The sequence below is a fragment of the Piliocolobus tephrosceles genome, chromosome 14 (assembly GCF_002776525.5).
Source record: "Piliocolobus tephrosceles isolate RC106 chromosome 14, ASM277652v3, whole genome shotgun sequence".
In the NCBI taxonomy this organism is placed as follows: domain Eukaryota; kingdom Metazoa; phylum Chordata; class Mammalia; order Primates; family Cercopithecidae; genus Piliocolobus; species Piliocolobus tephrosceles.
Window position 1 is genome coordinate 93690334 of NC_045447.1, and position 20626 is coordinate 93710959.

Here is a 20626-nt window from a genome sequence, read left to right on the forward strand (position 1 = left end):
ATTACAAAACAAACTAAATCATGTCACTCCATCTTCTTACATATGCCAATATTTCTTTTTCTCTGAAGTATTCAGTAACCAGCTGAACTGCAAAATCTGAGATTGTTAGCCTGAAGGGTCCTCAACTTGACCAATATCCAAGGAAGCACTTGTAGTACTGGTAGGGTGTGAGGTTACTGCTTCAGAACCATCAGCATCTGAGATGAGTCAGCTGATGCCTACTCTTAGATTCTTCAGTAGAGCCCAAGAATAGTAGAGAAGTATTATGAATAGGTGGCCTTCTCTCTATATGTTCATGGGACTATTGCCATCCTTTCAAGTACAGAAAGGTAGTTGTGGATTAGAGAGATGAATTTGCTTTTAGACATTCAATGTCTTGGACTGTTCCTGGGCAAAAAGGAGTTCATGTAGAAATGAAAATTAAACAGTGCAATTCCATTCCTCTTATACTAAGACTCTTCATAAAGTATGACCCAATAGAGTAGAAGACTTTCAAAGAAAGGAAAATTATTTTTCACAAGGCAAATGAGCATTTGGATTATTTCCCTATGTTGTAGACATCTTAAGAGTTCTTCAGATAAGGTCCAAAGTGCAGTAGAACATAATCATTCCACTTGGAAGACAGCCATGGAATGGGATGACTGAATAAATACTACCATCTAGCATCATTTCTCTCAGGCTTTAGTAGGACGTGGGCAAGGTTGGGGAGGGATTTCTTGCCAAATTCTAAAGTTAAACCCAGAGAGAAGGCAGTCCAGTCCAGGGGCCACTGTGCCTCCATTATGAACCTTCATAGACTATTATTTATTTATTTATTTTAATGATAGATTTAGGGAGTAAAAGTGCAGTTTTGTTACATGGATATATTGCTTAGTGGTGAAGTCTGGGCTTCTAGCCAGAATAGTGTACATTGTACCCAATGCTAGTATTTCATCCCTCACCTCCACCATCCCACCATCGCACGCTGCCAAGTCTCCAGTGTCTATGATTCCACCCTCTGGGTCCATGTAATTTCATTGATTACTTTAAAATTGTATTTTGATTGTTAGGAGGCAGAGTTGGTTTTGAGCATCTGTAATTTGAAAATGTGACCGGAAATGTGATAGTTTGCATGGATAAGAATATACTTTTGCTGCTGGCCTTTTCTTCAATATATTATTCTGCCGACAAATTAGGGCCATTAAAAATTCCTTGCGGTAGAGGCAGTTGATTATTTAAGGTAAGACTGTGGATACCTCTGTCAGCCTTTGACAGAAGACACAAACCATAATTCAGAACCTGTAATGTAAACCTTGAAACAACTGAGTAACTTAACAGACTTGAATCAAGCATAAACAATGAAGTGGTTTGAAAGGGTTGGTCTCCCCAAAATGTCACGTTCCACGGAAGAATGCTTTCTCTATTTGATCTGTCACTAGAGCTCTCAAAACATGACACTCCTTGAACACAATATACTTTGATGATAAACTAGATTAACTTTCCCAGTACAAGTGAAAGGCCACCTGTTGCCAGAATGGCCATATTCCTCGTTGGCTGTCTTGTAGCTGTCATCACTTCAATGCAATCTGCAGCCGACATGCTGGAATATAATGAATATGTCAGAAGTTGGAGGTCAGCCATCCAAGTACATGAAAACTTGGCTCGCCTACAGTGTCAGCATGGAGGCCTCCCTATCATCTTGTGCAAAGGATTTCTGCACCACTTGATTTGTTTGCACAGGGTTTGTTGCTGTTGGATGGGGCGTATTTCTGAGAGGCTTTTTGACAGCCCATTCAAATATTTTCAGTGTGGAAAAACAGGGCTTCTGGTTTCAAGCTCTTCAAATAATAGGTGTTGTGAAATGCTGTGGAAGCTGATGGTGGTGGGGATCTGTTGTTGGTTTTAGTGTAAAAACACCCATAGAGACTGTTAGAAGTGTTTTGGTTGGAGTGGAGAGGAAGATGGGTTGGAAGATCAGAGCTACTGAGGAGATCTCAGTGGTGCTCAGTTCCTACCTTCTCCTGCCCATCTTTCACTTTCAATGGTATTGGGTCATGTGGACCACAAGTTCTAGGCACTGGACGGTATAAAATAGCACATCAGTTGTAGTTATATGCTATACATTTATTATAGAGAGAGTGCAATATGCATCTATGTTCCCAGGCCACAATGCTGAGGAATAACGAAAGGCTTTTGTTCACTCGTGGCATGTCTATTTGTTCCCTGTTTTTTCTCCCAGTAAAATCTGATTTGGCTAACAGCACCAGAAAGAGGTCCTCTGAAGTCTTGGTCAGTGTAATTAAAGGATCATGAGTAATTCCACTGGCTGAAAGTAAGAGAGTTTAAAAGCAGTCTTAGCTGTTGTGAAATGTTTGCCCCAAACCCTTAAAGATGTGAAATGTTTGCCCCAAACCTGAAAGAATTCTGTCCTTGGCTGTAGCTAGGGCAGAATTTCTCAGCCTTGGCACTCTTGACATTTTGGATCAGATAACTCTTTGTTATTGGGGGCAGTTCTGTGCATTTTAGGATGTTTGGCACCTCCCCAGTCATGACAATGAAAATATCTCTACATGTCCCAAACTGAATATCCCAAATGTCCCCTGGGGTCCACTGTGGGGCAAAATTGCCCCCAGTGGAGAACCACTGAGTTAGGGGCATACAAAGGTCCTAGAAGGATATTACATTGAAATATCATAAAGAAGCAAATTGTATGCATAAACCCATCCTCCCAACTTCACCTCCTCAGTTTTAACATCAGAATATCAACTGAATAGGAGGAGGATACTTCTTGTACTCTACACCATAATTCACATTCATACATCCTAAGCATGTGAGTTTGGGTGGCCAAGGATGCAAGATCATCTGTTTGTTTTGGTAATAGCAACAATATTAGTTCTCATTTACTGAGAAACCGAGCCATGTACTAAGTCACCTATGTGTGTTATTTCACTTGCTCCTAATGACAAATGTAGAGGTTAACTATATTATTACCTACTTTCTTATCAGATGAATACACTGAAGTTTTGAGCATTTAAACTGCTTCCCCAAGCTCATACCCTTTGTAGGTGGCAGTGGTTTCACCCAGAGCCTGTATGTTGAAGTCCTTCTGCATAGTTCTCCCTCTGTGGCTGAATCACAGTGGAAGGAAGCCTGCTCCCGGGGTCTGAACTGTTATTGGTCCTCAACAGCTGATGCTCAGCAGATTTCTTTCTAGCACTTTCACATACTTTAGGCCTCAATGAGTCACATCCTATAATCGTTTTATGAGAACAAAGTGGCAAATAGCTAATTTAAAATTATCCCTGTCAAAAGAAGATAAGAAAATTACGTGTGGGTTTGATAAAAAACATTTTACATCTCTTCTAAAACACTTGTTAAATTTTATCGAGCTGTGACCTTATAAACTTAGATCTATAATGTATCAGCAAGCTACATGCTCACTAGGAATCCAAATCCCCACTCAATATTCACTTTGCATTAATTAACTCAGTGTTTAATTTTGCTATTTGTTTCCATCATCTTTAACATTTCCTACATGTGGTGACAAGGAGAAATATTTGACTACCGCTCACCTTTTTTTTCTCTCTCTTGTTCTGCTTGTGGAGGTTTAAAAACTAGTGAAATGGTTGAGCCAAAAACATTGAGCAAAACAAAACAAAATAAAAACAGAGACACCAATTAATCCACAGTCTGAAAAATGAACTAACAAATTTGCCCTTATCCTGTGTTATCTTAGTCCAATGCTGGAGTTCCTTTCCTCCTTTATTTATACATTTTTAAAATCTTCCCTTCAGTTTATCTCCATTTATCCTGCTACAATTCCCCAAATTGGATATAAAAGTAATATAAGAAGAGTCCTTCCTCTTCGTTTCTATTTTAATCTGTGCATTAGGCCATTTCTTCATTAGTAGTTAATAGACACTCAGCAAATGTTTACTGTCATACAGAGCTCAGTTGACAAATCAGAGTAGAAAACACATCAAAACAGAAGAGATAGACAAAACTTAGCTATATGGAAAAGAACTCTACTGCCATTAAATGGTGCAGGACAGAAAGAATGGTGAATTGTTAATGCCATATTTCATGGATTCCTTTTTAAGAACTCTTTTTCATGGAGAATTTCAAACATACGAAAGTAGAAAGAATAGTAAATGAACATATACTTGTCACTCAGCCCCAAAAGCCAACCATCCGTGGCCTTGTCTAGACTTTATTAGTTATCTATTAAGATGAAATCAGTCATCCCATATTGTAGCAGCTTAAAACAAAATACATCTATTATTTCACAGTTTCTGTGGATTTGGTCTTTACATCAGGCTTATTCGGGTCCTTTGGCTGTGGTTCTCTCACAGGCTGCAGTCGTCTCAAGACTCACCTGGAAAGGATCCATTTCCTGGACCCGATTCAGTTCCTCATTAGTTGTTGGCTGTAGACCTCCCTCTGTTCCCTTTCACGTGGGCAGCTCTACAGAGAGCATCTCATAATATGGAGTTTGCTTCATCAGAGTGTCAGCAAGAAAGAGAGAGCAAAGGAGAGCGAGCAAGAGAGGAAGATTCAGTCTCACGAAAGAGGTACCTGACGGCCCTTGCCTTATCTATTCCTTAGAAAAACATCACTAGGTCCAGCCCACACCCAGGGGGAGGGGATCACATGCCAGGAGGCAGGAATCCTTGGAGGCCACTTCCGAAGTCGGCCTACCATGCCTCCATTCATCTCTACCCTCCAACATTATTTTAAAGCAAATCTCAGATTTCATGTCGTCTCTTCTGTAAATATTTCAACATACATGCCTAAAAGATAAGAGCTCCTTCAAAAAATATATAACCAAATATGTCAAAAATATTCTCAAATATCCAGTGTTGAAGTTTTCAATTGTCTCATGAATATCATGATGCACTGAAATTGATTATGTTTTAAAAATATATGTTAAGTCACTTTTTTTTTTTTTTTTTTTTAGACGGAGTCTTGCTCTGTCGCCCAGGCTGGAGTGCAGTGGCCGGATATCAGCTCACTGCAAGCTCCGCCTCCCGGGTTGACGCCATTCTCCTGGCTCAGCCTCCCGAGTAGCTGGGACTACAGGCGCCCCCCACCTCACCTGGCTAGTTTTTTTTTTTTTTTTTTTTTTTTAAGTAGAGACGGGGGTTTCACCGTGTTAGCCAGGATGGTCTCAATATCCTGACCTCGTGATCCGCCCGTCTCGGCCTCCCAAAGTGCTGGAATTACAGGCTTGAGCCACCACGCCCGGCCAAGTCACTTTTAATCTATTGTTTCTCTCTTCTCTCTTGCAATTTTCTTGTTGAAGAAGACAGCTTGTTTGACCTGCAGTTTCCTGTAGTTTGGGTTTTGCCAGTTAGATCCCTGTGGTGTTCATTCATCATGTCCTTTATATTTCCTTATAAATTGATAATCATTTATTTTTAAGATAGCATTTTTCACAAATTGAAATTAGGACACATCTTATCATCAAAGGCATTGTATTATAATTTCTCAGGTGACAGTTATGATACTGTTGTCATTGCCCAGCCTGTGTAAACTTGTCTTGGCTATTTATATTGTTATTGTGTCAATTGAGTTGTGTGGTATTACGTGTGCTGGATTTAATTGCCATACTTTTTTTTTCAAAAAGACTACGCTATGATTATGTATTGAAAGGAAAAATTACTGTGTGTGCAGAAACACGGAGACAGAACAGAGGGGTATAAATTTGATATATTCATGACTAGACCTCAATAACTCCTTGATATTGGTGACAGCAAGCCAAGTAAGAACATTTGAGAAAGGAATGTGTGTCCTGATATTGCCTGAAAAGATCAAGGAAGTACCAGTATCAACACTTGCCGACTAGTTGTCAGTCCTTTGGAAGAAAATTCCATAGTCAATAGAGGAGTATTCTATCGTGGTATATTCAAAGTATGTATTATCTTTCAATAAAATAGTATGGAAAAACATAGATAGACTATTTAAAAAATCATAGAGGCCAGGCACGGTGGCTCACGCTTATAATCCCAGCATTTTGGGAGGCTGAGGTGGGTGGATCATGAGGTCAGGAGTTTAAGACCAGCCTGGCCAACATTGTGAAACTTCATTTCTACTAAAAATACAAAAATTAGTTGGGCGTGGTGGTGTGTACCTGTAATCCCAGCTACTCAGGAGGATGAGGCAGGAGAATCACTTGAACATGGGAGGTGGAGGTTGAAGTGAGCTGAGATTGTGCCACTTCACTCCAGCCTGGCCACAGAGCAAGAATCCATCGCAAAAAAAAAAAAAAAAAAAAAAAAAGAAAAAACATAGACTAATTTCAAGGCATATAATTGATGACTTTGTGTATAAAAGTGATTCCTGCTGAATTTTTTTCTTAGAATTTTTTTCAGAATATTTATTAGCTTTGGGAAATATTAAATGAAAATGATAAGAAACAGCATTGCAGAATCAATATTATCCTAATTGACACCCAGGGAGAAGATTGGAAAGAAATATATTAGATTGCTACCAATGATGAGATTCTGGGACACTTATTTTTTCATTTATATTTTATTTTTGTTTTTCTGGATATTTTACGATAAACAAGGATACTTTTCAAAACCAGAAGAAAACCCCACGAAACCCAGTAAATATTATTTTTGTAAAGGCACCGTGTCAGAAGACTGATATGCCGGGTTGTGGGATGGCGTTTGTAGGAGAAGCTCTGGATGTCCTCAGGCTCACTGACTGGGGGTGAATTATATTTCTTGACTGTGGAGGCCCTTGACAATCTTTGTGTCAATGGACCCTGCTTCTTCCTGCTTGTGAAGCAAGCAACCCATCCACCCCTGACTCTGGCAGTCTTTGATGCTGATTCATTGGGGATTTTCTCTAATCCTTATTGGTTGTTCTCCAGATTACCCAGGTATAATATTCTCAAGATGAGCTTGGAAAGGCCTTTTGGGTTCTCTCCATGAAGATTTTTTTTTTTTTTGTAGTGTCTTAACTGGTAGCATTTTAGCTAACACTTTCATTGTTTTGGAACAGAGGAGTCTGGAAAACTAAGTGTTAAGAAATAACTTCTATAAGTATAAAATAAAATCTAAATAATACAAAGACATTTTAATCAGTTTAATTGGTAAGCTTTTTTTCATTGGTGGCTGTTAAAATAACTGTGTGTTCTTCAGCTAAGTTATCGGGTTTGATGAAATATATTAATAATAACACAACTAAAAAAAAACTGAATAAATTCTCTCCTCTAGAGCTAAGATTAGGAGATTTGGGGATTTATCTCTTTCTTCTGTCATCATATGTCTTTTCTTGTTGATAATCCCACATTTCCTTGACAGCAGACACCATAAGTTGCTAAATACATCATGAACCGAATAACAGCTTTTCAGAAAAAATAGGTACCTATAAAATCGCACAACTTTCTTTTTCCTGACAGATATATATTCTTCAGTTTGTAAGTTTGGTTTGAGCATAAGCTTTTTTGCATTTAAAGTCCAAATATTGTCCTGAGTCTATTTGGACACCGTCCGTGGGATCATGGTGACTCCACTTCTCAGAACTTGAGTTTTATAATCTATTCCTCTTTAGCATGGTTAGGAACAAAAGACTAATTTCAAGGCATATCGCAGCATTTCAGACTTCATGAACAGTTCCCATGTGGTTAAAATCATCATTACATTTTTTCCCCTTTTAATTGAATCACATATTGATGGACATTAAACAGTTCTTAAGAGTCAGCTGGGAATTTCTGATGGGTGCATGATGGTATCAGAGTGATAGTCATTTAGAATTCAAGAACAGACATCATCAAATCTTCATAGTTTTGAGAAACACATGCCCATCCTAAGATATTTGGCAATTGCTATTGCATGTAATTGTACTACATAGAGCACGACAATTCTGCAAAAACAATACTCATTTGTTTCTCTGTCAAATTTTCGTATGTTCTTTTCGAAGACATTTTAAATGACAATTGGAATCCAAATTTAAAAAAAGGTTCAACAACATGCCATACTAACAAGGCTTATATCTCAGCTTAGGTGAGACTCAGATGAATCTCTAACCTTCTACACACATGCTAAATTTGCACATGTGCAGGCATTGACATCTATGTCACAACTCCCTCCCCTGCCAAGTTTCTTTTGGCACTGGTTATAAATTACATGCGAATTTGAGATATGTTAAAATGTGAAAAGTTCTGCATCTTAGACTTGATGAAATTCAGTAATAAATAACATTTATTGAGTATGTATAATATGCTTGATGCTTTACTTATTTCACTTAGTCTTCATAATTACTATAATTACTTTATGAAGACTTGCTGTTATTGTCCCCATTATACTGATGAAGAAAACTGAGACTTAGGGAATTTAAACTTAACATTCACTCAAGTGAAAGGCAGAATTGAGTCAAAGTTTGAATTTGAAAGCACATAGTATATTTCCTTCCCCAGTTTGATCCCAGTAAAGCCTTACTTTTTAAAGCCTTACGTGTGCTGTCCAGTAGAACGTTCTCTGATGAAAATGTTCTCCATCTGAGCTGTCTGCTGTGATATAGCCAGTAGCTACCTGGGACTATTGAGTACTTGAAATGAGGTTAGTGTGACTCAGCAACTAACATTTTAATTTTATTTAATTTTAATTAATTTAATTTTAAACAGGCATATGTGGCTGCTGGCTCCCATACTGCATAGGCCAGCACTGGAATGAAGGTAACTATATTTTCAGGAAAATACCAAAGAATTAAGGGAATACACTTAAGTGAACAGAATTCACTTTTTGCTCTTGCAAAAAGTCATGCAAAAAGCTCTTGCAAAAAGTCATGTCTATACAAGTGCAAATATTCTGAAGTAATTACTTCTCTGGGACAGTTTGACTATTTTCATGGCCTTTTGGAAGCTGGTCAGGAGATCTCTGCTTAAACAAAAAGGAGCAGCTAGAAAAATTATCTTATTATTGCAAGGGGTATTTAATTATGATGTATAGATGTCCCTTATGGGATTCTTCTTAAGTTTACTTAGGTTTACTGTGACCATATTTTTGTTGACATTTTATTAATATTTTATATTGGTAAAATAATTTATATTTTACCTATCAGTTTCCAATTAGTTTATAAAACTTTTCTAGACATCCTATAAGGTAAGCAGAGTTGGTATTAGTGTTCCCATTTTATAGATGAAGAAATTGAGACTCAGGGAGTTTGTATAACTTGCTTGGGGCCACATAGGTAAGGAGTGACTTACCTGGAACTGGTACCTAGATTTTGTGACTTTCAGCCTTCTGTGTTTTCCATTACAAGGGGTTGTTTCCATACAATTGGATTCAACCACATTTCACCAAACAAACTCTGCTGATAGAAACTCAGACTGAGGGCATGGTGCCTCATGCCTATAATCCCAGTACTTTGGGAGGCCAAGGCGGACGGATCATGAGGTCAGGAGATCAAGACCAGCATGGCCAATATGGTGAAAGCCCATCTCTACTAAAATGCAAAAAATTAGTGGGGCGTGGTGGAGCGTGCCTGTAGTCCCAGCTACACAGAAGGCTGAGGCAGAAGAATCGCTTTAACCCGGGAGGAGGAGGTTGCAGTGAGCCGAGATAGCACCACTGCACTCCAGTCTGGGTGACAGAGTGAGACTCCATCAAGAAAGAAAGAGAGAGGAAGGAAGGAAGGAAGGAAGGGAGGGAGGGAGGGAGGGAGGGAGGGAAAGGAAAGGAAAGGAGAGAAAGAAAAGAAAAGGGAAAGACAGGAAACTCAGACCTTGAGTGGAGATGATCCCATGCAAGCAGGTGAAGTAAGATGTTATCCAGTGGAACATTTGTTCTTCCCAAGGGGAGGCTTTAGCAATGGTTTGGGTGCCCTTCAATGTGCTTACATTGAGTGGCGTCAAGTTTTCAGGTTAACTAACTTCAGTCCCAGTGGCTGTGGTGGGAGATCAGTTGCAGCTGCGCTAATTCTGCTCCCCCCCCCCCCCCCCCCTCCTTCAATGTGGCCGTATGAGCAAGTGTTAGGTTTGCACTTTGCAGAGAAAATGAATATGTCATAATCCCAATTCCTCCCTGGGTATTTGGTTGGCTTCAAGTACCATTCCTTTTGTAATTAAGTGGGAAAGAGAAAACAGATGGTCACCTTGTCAAATCTTGTTTTCAAGTTAAATACACACAGCCTTTTTTTCTAAGTAGGATAATTCCTTTTTAATGGTTAACGCTTTAAGACAGGGAAACACCAGTGGTTGTGTCTAGAGTGCAATGAGTCTGCATGTATTGTCTACCTGCTTGAACAGTGAGCTTGGAAAAAGTCCTTGATTTTTATGAACATGCCACCTGAAATCTTCTGTGTTGTCTATAACAGTGATTATTTAGCTTCTCTCTTCTTCAGTCTTCTCAGGGTTGCACCTTCTCCACATATGGCTAAAGCACATGCATGGAGCAATGATATTTACCTGGAGACTAGACAGTGCCATTCAACTGAATATTAAAGGAACAGTGGGGAGAGTTCCTCCGGTGGTCCCATTATCTCTGCATTTTATTTACTTTTGGATATTGAGAAGGATCTGGAGAGGTGAAAGAATTGAATGACTCAATAATTTCCCCCAAACTGGAAGCAATCTCTTATCTATTAACTTCCTGGAACAATGAGGACCAATTGGTTAGGGAGCTCTTAGGTCCTTGTTAGATCTTTCTCCATGCTATGAGGAACGTAGAGAAAATACCATCATTTTTTTCAAAAAATTATAAAGCAATATAGTGAGAATCGATTGAATGATGTCTACTGGGCAGTTTATGGCCCTCTATAGAGTATATCTAGATCAATTCCTTTATTACAATGATGAGATAACTAGTCCCCCTCCCCGACTTTTTTGAAGGGGTAGGGAAATGAGAAACGGATCTTGTGTTTGTTAATTCCAAAGTCTCTCTTTCACTCCCTTAAGTGCTTCTTTCTTACTTTCTTCTCCTTTCACTGTTATACTCTCTGGAACATCCAAACTATCCAGACAGGGAGAAAGCCTTGATTCAGCCTCTATTCTAGAAAAACATAATATTTTTGTCACTGCTTTGCTAGCAATCAACAATGATTTCTTGAGTGCCTACTGTGTGCTTACAAGTGTGTTGGAGTCTTCCCTCTTTCCCTTAAGCAGAGCACATTGATTTTTAGAACCACTTTTAGTTAAGACTTTAATTGAAAATCCAATGTTGTTTAAAAAATGTTTGTCATTCCTCCTGGATTTCTGAAGTCTTTTCCTGTCTATGTGTCGGCTTGGGGGAAATTTCCTTTGTCCCTGTTTATTTCATTTTGCTACAAGTAAAGGAGACAATTGAAGCTTGGTGTTTTTGTGAAGTTTCCTTAAAAGCATTTTGACATTGTGGTTGGTGGTCTGATTACTTTAGAAAGGATTTGTATTTAGTATAAGTGCTTTTTATCTAAAAATATATAGCTTGAGAGACCAGCTAATACTGTGTTCTCACCTTAAAATATGCCTATATACATATTTAAGCTCAGTTTGGCTAAAAGAGCCTTTGAACTAGAACATCATACACCACTCCCCAACTCCCATGCTCAAATGTTGGCCAACAGAGAGGACAGTAAAAGATAAAGATCCTCTGAACATATAGAATCTATATAAGTCTAAATTTAAACAAATAACAACCGGACTTTAAGCACTGCTGGACAAATATTATCAGCTCAGAAATGGAGACCTAAATACTGATTCATTGATTGTTTAATTAAATTTATTATTATTAAATAAATTGTCCAAAAAAAACCCCCAAGAGTCTGGGTGTTATGAATTCCACTCTGAACGGGGCTACAAGGCCAGAACAAATGACTTGTGCACAGGATCTTGTTTTCCTCTGTAGTTCTTAAGGAGGGTCTTCTTTGCATTATTCAATGTTCTTGGCTTATTTATTATTCCTGGAGGAAAGGCTGCACAAAACCACAACTATGTCAAATGTCATTGTTATCATTGAAATTACTCATTCAGACTGCAAATGAAACCAGGAATGTTTTTGCCATTTAAAACTTCCAGAAGAAGAGTGAACAAAATATGGAGTCTTCAAGGTTAAGCAGATGTGGTAAAAGCACATTCATTCAGTGTTTGTTTTGCTAATGAAAGTGAAAGTTCAATGCATGTTACAGATTTCTCCTCTGCCTTTTGTTAAACTGTTAGTTGATTATGAAGTTGAAAAAGGAAATTGTAAGAACATAATTTTCTTTAAGATCTGAAAACTCAAGAATTTTGATTGAGTTAAATATTAAATATATCTTTTATTTTTTAATTAATGCACTGATCTGTGTGATATTGTAATTTAGAAGTTATATTTTATTGAAAAGTGTTTTTAATAGTGTTAACTGGTTTGTTCATCTGGGACAGTTTAATGAGTTCAACTTTTTGTTTTTATATATATGTATAGATGTTTTGAGACAGGCTCTTGCTCTGCTGCCCAGGCTGCAGTGCAGTGGCATGATTATGGCTCACTGTCACGTGGAGCTCCTGGGCCCAAGCGATCCTCCTACCTCATCCTTCTGAGTAGGTGGGACTACAGGCAAGTGCCACCAGGTCTAGCTAGGTGTTTTGGTTTTTTTAAATGATCTTTTGTAGAGATAGGGTCTTCCTGTGTTGCTCAGGCTGATCTCCAACTCCTAGGCTCAAGTGATCCTCTTACCTCAGCCTCCCAAAGGGCTGGAATTATCCACCTCAGCCTCCCAAAGTGCTAGAATTACAGGCATGAGCCACCGCGCCTGGCCAGAAAACCATGTTCAAGTTCCTCAGAACTGATTTCTAAGACTTCGGTTTCTTTAAGGATGCCTTTTTCACCCTTGGCCTAGGTACTTGATCTTGAAGTTCTAAAATTGGATTTTTCTCTTGGCTTGTATCCCAGCTTCCTACTTTTTTTTGAGGGAGAATTTGAAGATGATTATAGGAATTCATTTTTTTCCTCTTTGCATTTTGAAGATGAAGAAAACCTTATCTGTGTGTAAACTCCTAGATGATTACTTAGAGTAATAATAATAGTATATGGTATTTACCTGAAAAGATGCTATGAGTTAAGAAAATTTTAATTCTCATTTTTTTAAATGGTATTAGATTTAGGTACAATTAAAAATATCACTGTAATCCCAGCACTTTGGGAGGCCAAGGTGGGTGGATCATGAGGTCAAGAGTTCAAGACCAGCCTGGCCAAGATGGTGAAACCCTGTCTCTACTAAAAATACAAAAATTAGCCAGGTGTGGTGGTGGGCACTTGTAATTCCAGCTACTCCAGAGGCTGTGGCAGAGAATTGCTTGAATCCATGAGGTGGAGGTTGCAGTGAGCCGAGATGTCCCCACTGCACTCCAGCCTGGAAGACAGAGCGAGATTCCGTCTCAAAAAAAAAAAAAAGAAAAAAAAAAAAATCACTGAGGTAGCTAATGGATGATGGTTGCCAACTGATTTCTGGTGTTGACAACTAGATTTCCTTTTTGTTCTCCCTTCAACTTCAGTCATCCTGTAGTTACCACTTACTGTCCCTCCCTGACATGAGCACTTGTTTTTTTGTTTGTTTGTTTGTTTGCTTGTTTGAGATGGAGTTTTACTCTTGTTGCCCAGGCTGGGGTACAATGGCGCAATCTCAGCTCACTGCAACCTCTGACTCCTGGCTTCAAGCAATTCTCCTGCCTCAGCCTTGCCAGTAGCTGGGATTACAGGCATGTGTAATGCCTGGCTAATTTGGTATTTTTAGTAGAGATGGGGTTTCACAATGTTGGTCAGGCTGGTCTTGAACTCTTGACCTCAGGTGATCTGCCCGCCTCAGCCTCCCAAAGTGCTGGGATTACAGGCGTGAGCACCCCCCCCCGCCCGCCCTCAGCACTTGTTAGTTCACAGTAAGTAATGAATACTACAGTTTGTTATTAAGTTCAATGCCTAACTAAATATGACCAATTAATGCCTACTATCCACCTGAAAGTTAAAAACTGGCTATGAAGCATCACCTGCCATCCCAGGGGTTACAACTTGAAATCAACATTTGCATATACCTTTATAAAAATTAGTATGAAAACGTCTGGAATGTTGCCATACTCCCTATTTGAATTCAAATGATAATATAGTCAATTCAGGAAAGAAAATCATCCTAAAATTTTGTATTATGATTAGAAGTGCAATTTTACTGAAATAGAAAATTTCTAGTTATTAAATTTGACAAATCACCACTCTCTAAGTGAAGATCCTGGGCACTGAGTCTTTGGAGACAATGACTACGTTCGGCACGGTGCTTGCCACATTGTAAGCACTCTATAAATATTTGCTGCATTAAAATTTAAAAGGTCACCCACTCTTAAAGTCATGGAAAACTTTGCTAATTTTTCTTGTGTTGTTTTAAAACAGCATGCTGATTAATTTCCACTATGAAAATAAAAAGTTTTCTGTCTAAATCTGGCTAGGAATTTAATAATAATGGGGGAGTAAGAGGATAGACTGAGAAAGAAAGAGAAAAGAAAAAAAGAAGAGAGCCAGAGGAAGAAAAGAGAAGGGAGGAAGGAAGGAAATGAAGACAGTCTGCACCCACATTTGGTTGCTGTCCTGAGATTAAGCCCGACCACATGAAAACCCAAAGGAAGCAAGCATCATTTAACATTCAACTTGCAATTCATTTTGTGACTCTATCATTATGCCAGCTCATTTGTCTGCAGTTTAAAATGTGTTATGAAGTCAAAACTTAGAAGTAAGATTCTTTCACTTCCTGATACTAGAGTGAGCGTAGTACATCTGCCTGTTTTGGATCATTTCTAAGCATTTCTCAAAGGTTAGTTCCACTTTGCCTGAAAGATCGTGTTTTGAACCATTAAAAACTGTTGCCTCAAAACTTCATCAGATCACAATTTCTTTTTTAAAATTCTCTCTTGGCAGATATTATCATGTGAAAGGTTTAACTTTAGTTACCTTGCTCTATTAATTTTATTTCCAAAATGTCTCTTGAATATATCTGCTTTTATCCATCCCTCTAGGCACTTTCTTTATGCCCTTAACACCTCTCACCAAGGTCCTAGGTTGCCTTCCGTTCCAATCTTTACTAATTTAATTATTTCTTTAGGCTGTTAGCAGGATTATTTTCCCAGGAAATACGACACATCCTGAATTTTCTTTTTCTTCCAAAGCCTTCAATGGTTTACATTTGCTTATATAATAAGAGTTTGGACTACCTGGCAAATATTCAAGATCTTTTATCATTGACTTCTCAAATACCTTCTCATTCTCAGCTTCTCTTCCATTCCTTGTTACATTTCTGTACCACTGAGTTACACAAATGCACTGGATGCTTTCATATTTCTTTGTTTCTGTTCATATTAATTCCTCATCCCAAAAGTCCTTACTCTGCTTTTACAGTTTTGGAAATCCTAGCTCAACTCAAATATCACTTCTTCCATGAAGCCCTGAGTGTATTACTCAGCTGAAGGTAATTGTTCTTTCCTCTATCCCCCATGTGAAGTAAATTAATATGATGTTAGAGATGGAAAAAGTTTTACACTTCTATCCATCTCCATTCAGGGATCATCTTGGTATTGGAGAGGCAATTTAGTTTTCAATGAAAGATACAAACAAGGGTAAATAAAATAAGTATTTATTGGCTCATGTAACTGAAAATCCAGTAGTTGAACTGGCTGAATTCAGTACCTGGCTGACGTACTCAGAGATCTGTCCCTTATTATATTTCCTGGCTCTGGTTTTCTCCATGTTGGGTTCAGTCTTAAGCAGACCCTACACTCATACATGATGGGAAGGTTCTCAGAAGCTCCAGATTTACATAGTATTTTTAGCTCTCAATCTCCGAAGGAGAGAAATCCTCTTTCACAGCATTTATATCAACTCGTCATATGACTTGGATTGTTTGGAGGTGGGGCATGTGTCTATCTTGGGGCTATCATTGTTTCTGGGAAGTCGGGATTCTCTGATTGGCCAGGTCATAAGCTTGTTTCTATGATAAAGGAGGTAGGGTCATGTGATGAACAGGTAGAATCATGTAGAGTGAGAAACGGTTTCCAAAAAAAGTAGTTTTTATTGATTACATTCTCTATTGGGTACTTTCATTTGCCCTCTGTTACAGCCAACTGTTTATTTGTATCTCATCTTTGTATTTTAAGATTATTCAGAGCAAGAATCAAAACACATTCAATAAGTGTTCGTCTCTTAGCTGAACGAAGGACCCAACAGGCAGACAATAAATGAAATAATATCCAAAGTCACCGTTTTATTTGACTTATGTTCTCTTAGACTTTTTAAAAGTCTCATTGACGAGACGATACTTTCCAGTAATTAAAGAAAATTGGCGTTCACATAAAATGGTGGACAGGATTAATTTTGAGATACAATTTACTTAAAATATCAGACCCCAAATACTTCTAGCCATGATTTGACTAGTGAAAGTCTTTATAAATTAAAGTTTTCCCCTTTAGAAAAATTATTGCTTTTACTAGAAAAAATGTTGATATAGTTTATTACCATTACTAAAACAACACTTGAAGCTTGCTTTTAAAAATTTCTCATAATTTGACAGTTTTGTTTTGTAGTTTTAGAAAATATAGGGTCTCTCCAAGTAGAGTATTAAAATCTTCAAAATGGGCCAGGCGCAGTGGCTCATGCCTATAATCCCAGCTCTTTGAGAGGCCAAGGCAGGTGGATCATGAGGTCAGGAGTTCGAGACCAGCCTGGCCAACATGGTGAAACTTGTCTCTACTAAAAATACAAAAAATTAGCCAGGCGTGGTTGTGCATGCCTGTAATCCCAGATGCTTGGGAGGCTGAGGCAGGAGAATCACTTGAACCCAGGAGGCAGAGGTTACAGTGAGCCTAGATCGTGCCATTGCACTCCAGCCTGGGCGACAGAGCAAGATGCCATCTCGGGGAAAAAAAAAATCTTCAAAATGGAAAATTAAATAGTAGTTCCTTTTTTCTGTTCTTAGTAACTTTAGCTAATCTAAGGAAAGAAAAGGAAATAACTTTTTTATTGCTTTGCATTATTTGTTCAAAATAATCTACCTGCTTTATTTAAACTAGTTATTTCATTGGCATGATGTTCCACAAGACCATTGATCACCATGGCCACTACATGAACAGTACCATATTGTGAATACCTAATTTGTATTGTTTTCTTCAATGAGTTGTTGTTGTTGTTGTTTTTGAATTGAGTTTCGCTCCTGTTGCCCAGGCTGGAGTGCAATGGCACAATCTCGGCTCACTGCAACCTCTGCCTCCTGGGTTCAAGCAATTATCCTGCCTCAGCCTCCCAAGTAGCTAGGATTACAGGTATGCACCACCACTCCCAGCTAATTTTGTATTTTTAGTAGAGATGGGGTTTATCCATGTTGGTCAGGCTGGTCTTGCACTCCCGACCTCAGGTGATCACCTGTCTTGGCCTCCCAAAGTGCTGGGATTACAGATGTAAGCCACCACACCCGAACCAATGAGCTTTTAATAAAGTAATTTGTGAGCTTGTTTTCATCAAGTCTGTATTCTAGAGGTTGTGTAGTGTAAATGCAAGCATTCTGGATTTGGAACCAGACTTCACCTAATATGAAATCTAACTCTGCCACTCCTTAGCTCTTGGTATCACAATCACTTAGCCTCCTTGTCCCTCAGTTTACTGCTTTATGAAATGGGGCTAATAATATCTGGTTGAGAAAACTGTGAAGAATAAAGGGGTAATGTGATGTTGTTGACAGAGTATATGGCACATTGTAAGGGCTCAATCTAATATAAAGGCTATTTTCATTATGGCTCCTATTATACTGCTACCAGTACTAATTGCTTTCTAGAAAAAGCAAAGCTGGAAATCACTGGGGAAGGAATATTTGATCGGTCTTACCAAAGCACTCGTGCTTAAAGTGAAAGATGTTTGTGGTGTAAATGTTGGCATTTGTAAGACAGAACAATGTTCTTATTTCACCACTGAAGAAATGCCCTGCTTTCAACCTTTTGATGGACAGATGTCTTTGCTGCTTTAACATCCCAGCCCACCATGCTCTTCCTCCCTAACTGCAACTACCAGTAGTTTGTGACAAAAGTCTCTTCCTCTGTAGATAGACTGTGGGGATCACTAGGCCAGTCCCAGTGTGACTTCTTACTTTGCATAAGATAGAAATGTCTTACTCCATTTGAGATTAAATTTGATCTTTCTGGGAAATGTAAAGCTACTCTACTCTAGTTTCTTAAATATGAAGGTTGTGAGGTGAAGCAAGGCATAGCATACACGGAGATCTAAATAGCCATCCCAGGGTTCTAATGAGGCCACAAATCACAGAACTCCATTATGATCAGAGTCGTGGTAGTATTAGACTGACCATAGCTTGCTTAACCTTACTGGTGCCACAGTTTTGGAGTAAGCACATTATCTGCCTGTAAAGCACATTTCTATTTAATACGTGCACATGCAGCAGGTATTTATTCTTACACCAGTTCCCCACCCATAGTTATTTTCTGTTTATAGTAATTTTAGAAAATATTTATTTTGCAATGATTTCAGACTTATGAAAGTGTCACAAGACTGGTTTAGAGAATTAAGGACTTTATTGGGAGTAACCAATTTTATTTTGAAGGAACACGTGCTAGAGGTTTTGGCTCATCGTTAGTGAGGGAAACAGGTGAATATTACAGCTAGTTCAAAGGTTCATTTATAGATCAGGAATATCGAAATACATTTGCATATGGATGCAAACTAGCTTCTTCTGCAGAAGTGGAGGGAAGACAATTGAACCTCTACTTGACAGAATTTATTTACTCCTTCTCGACAACAATTATTTTGCATTGCTTTGCTGATTCGGTAATGTTTAACATTTTGCCACATATCCTTTATCATTCCCTCTTTCTCTAATTAAATTTTTCTGAACCCTTTGAGAGTAATTTGTATGCACCACGCCCCATACTCTTTAGTAGCTTTAATTCACTGTGAATTGTCTAAGAAAACACATTTTCTTACATAATCACAACAAGTAATTAAATTCAGGAAACTTATCATTTGATACAATACTTTTCTCTAATCTACGGTTCATGTTTTGTCAGTTGTCCTAATAACATCCTTGATAGCATTTTTTTCCATTCTGTGGCACTGAATTCAGCCCAGGGTCACACATTTCATCTAGTTATCTTTAATCTCCTTTATATTTTTTTCAAATTTAAAGTTTGTCTACATTGGAAGTTTAGAGTCAAAGATTGTGGCATTTCTATGTTTGTGTGTGCATGTGTGTGCGTGTTGCTTCATTTATGATAATATCCTTAGCTATTATGTCAAAAGCTGCCTTTTTTTTTTTTTTTTTTTTAAGTGCATTTCAACTCCAAAGTAACACTGAGGGGAAATAGCAAGCATAAATCAGAACATCAAAGTAAGTCCCATCATGCCTACAGTGTACAAATAGCTGTTGGTGAGTTTGCCATGCTTACTGAACTGAATAAGTATAAAAGCTTTTCATGTGCATTCCTGTTTTCAGGCCCAATACAGTACGTTAACCTCAGAATATCAAATTGAATCAGAGGTTCTGAGAAGAGCAGCCTGCAAAGCCGTTAGAATGACACTCTTCATTACACTATCTAGATTCAGGTTTCAGACAACCATGACCGGGGCTTTCCCAACCTCTCACCCAAAGTCAAATGTGCACAGCCACCCAAATCACTGCCTGCCTTCCCGCAAGGGCTCCCAGACCTCTTAAAGTGGGAAGTCCACCCAGTCCCGGAAAGCTGAGCCCGGAATTATAAAGAACCTTTTTGTGATGACATTTTTCCTGGCGAGGCTCAAATAAACAGCCCCTGCAAGGCAGTTTGCCACACAGTGTGTCAGCACATATTATGCAGTCTGGTGCTGAGTGGATGTGTCAGTTGCCCATTAGACCACACTAAAATAGAATTGCTGGGAGCCTGAAGCATGAAGCATGATATTAGATAAAGTGATGAAATTTCACTCGATTAAAGAGCCGGGTCAAGGACAGTTACCTCGGGAAATTCCTTTTTTCCTCGAATATTCTCGCAACTTTGATGAATTTATCATCTCCCTGCTTATTTTTCATTATCGTCTGGGGCTTTATGAACAATAAAACGTGCCCTCAGCAGGCACTGACATATTGGAGTGATCAGAATCATAGGTTATGTTGATTCAAAGAAAGAAAGGGAAAAAAAGACGAGATTGACATTGCTGCAGGTCAAAAGCCCTTGGAAATGTTGGATTGATTTGTTTAGACAGTTGTTTGATTTCTCTCTCTCTTTTTCTTTCTCTAGCTCTTTTTTCCCCCTCAAGTCGAAGGATAGGAGAAAGAACAGAGAGGGGTAATCTTTTTTATTTTAGGCCAGTTGAAGGAGAGAAGCAGAAGCATATGGCTTGGCAGAAATTTTTATTTTTATTTATTTGATTTATAAGGACAGGAGAGAAATGCTTCTTGCAAAGGGCTTCTTTTATCAAAGGACTTGCAGGCTGAAAGTAAATGACTACACCCTGCAATGCTTTTTAAACCAGGATTGGAAAACCACATCTAGCTAGTGTATAACTGACCGGTTGCTCTCCATAGTAGGAAAACAAAAACCCACTTTGGTTTATTAGTATTTTACTCTGACATAATTTCATTTACAATAACATTTGAGAGACAAAAGAAAGGAAATGTGAATATTCAGAGCAGTTTTTGTTCTACCCTTAGAGCTTAATTCTGCAGTCCTTCCATC

The 20626-nt window shown here is 38.5% G+C and overlaps 1 pseudogene; it reads left to right on the forward strand.

The window, feature by feature from the left end:
• The first annotated feature begins 1513 nt into the window (after positions 1 to 1513).
• Positions 1514 to 20626, forward strand: part of LOC111543261 — a 47874-nt pseudogene continuing 28761 nt past the window's right edge.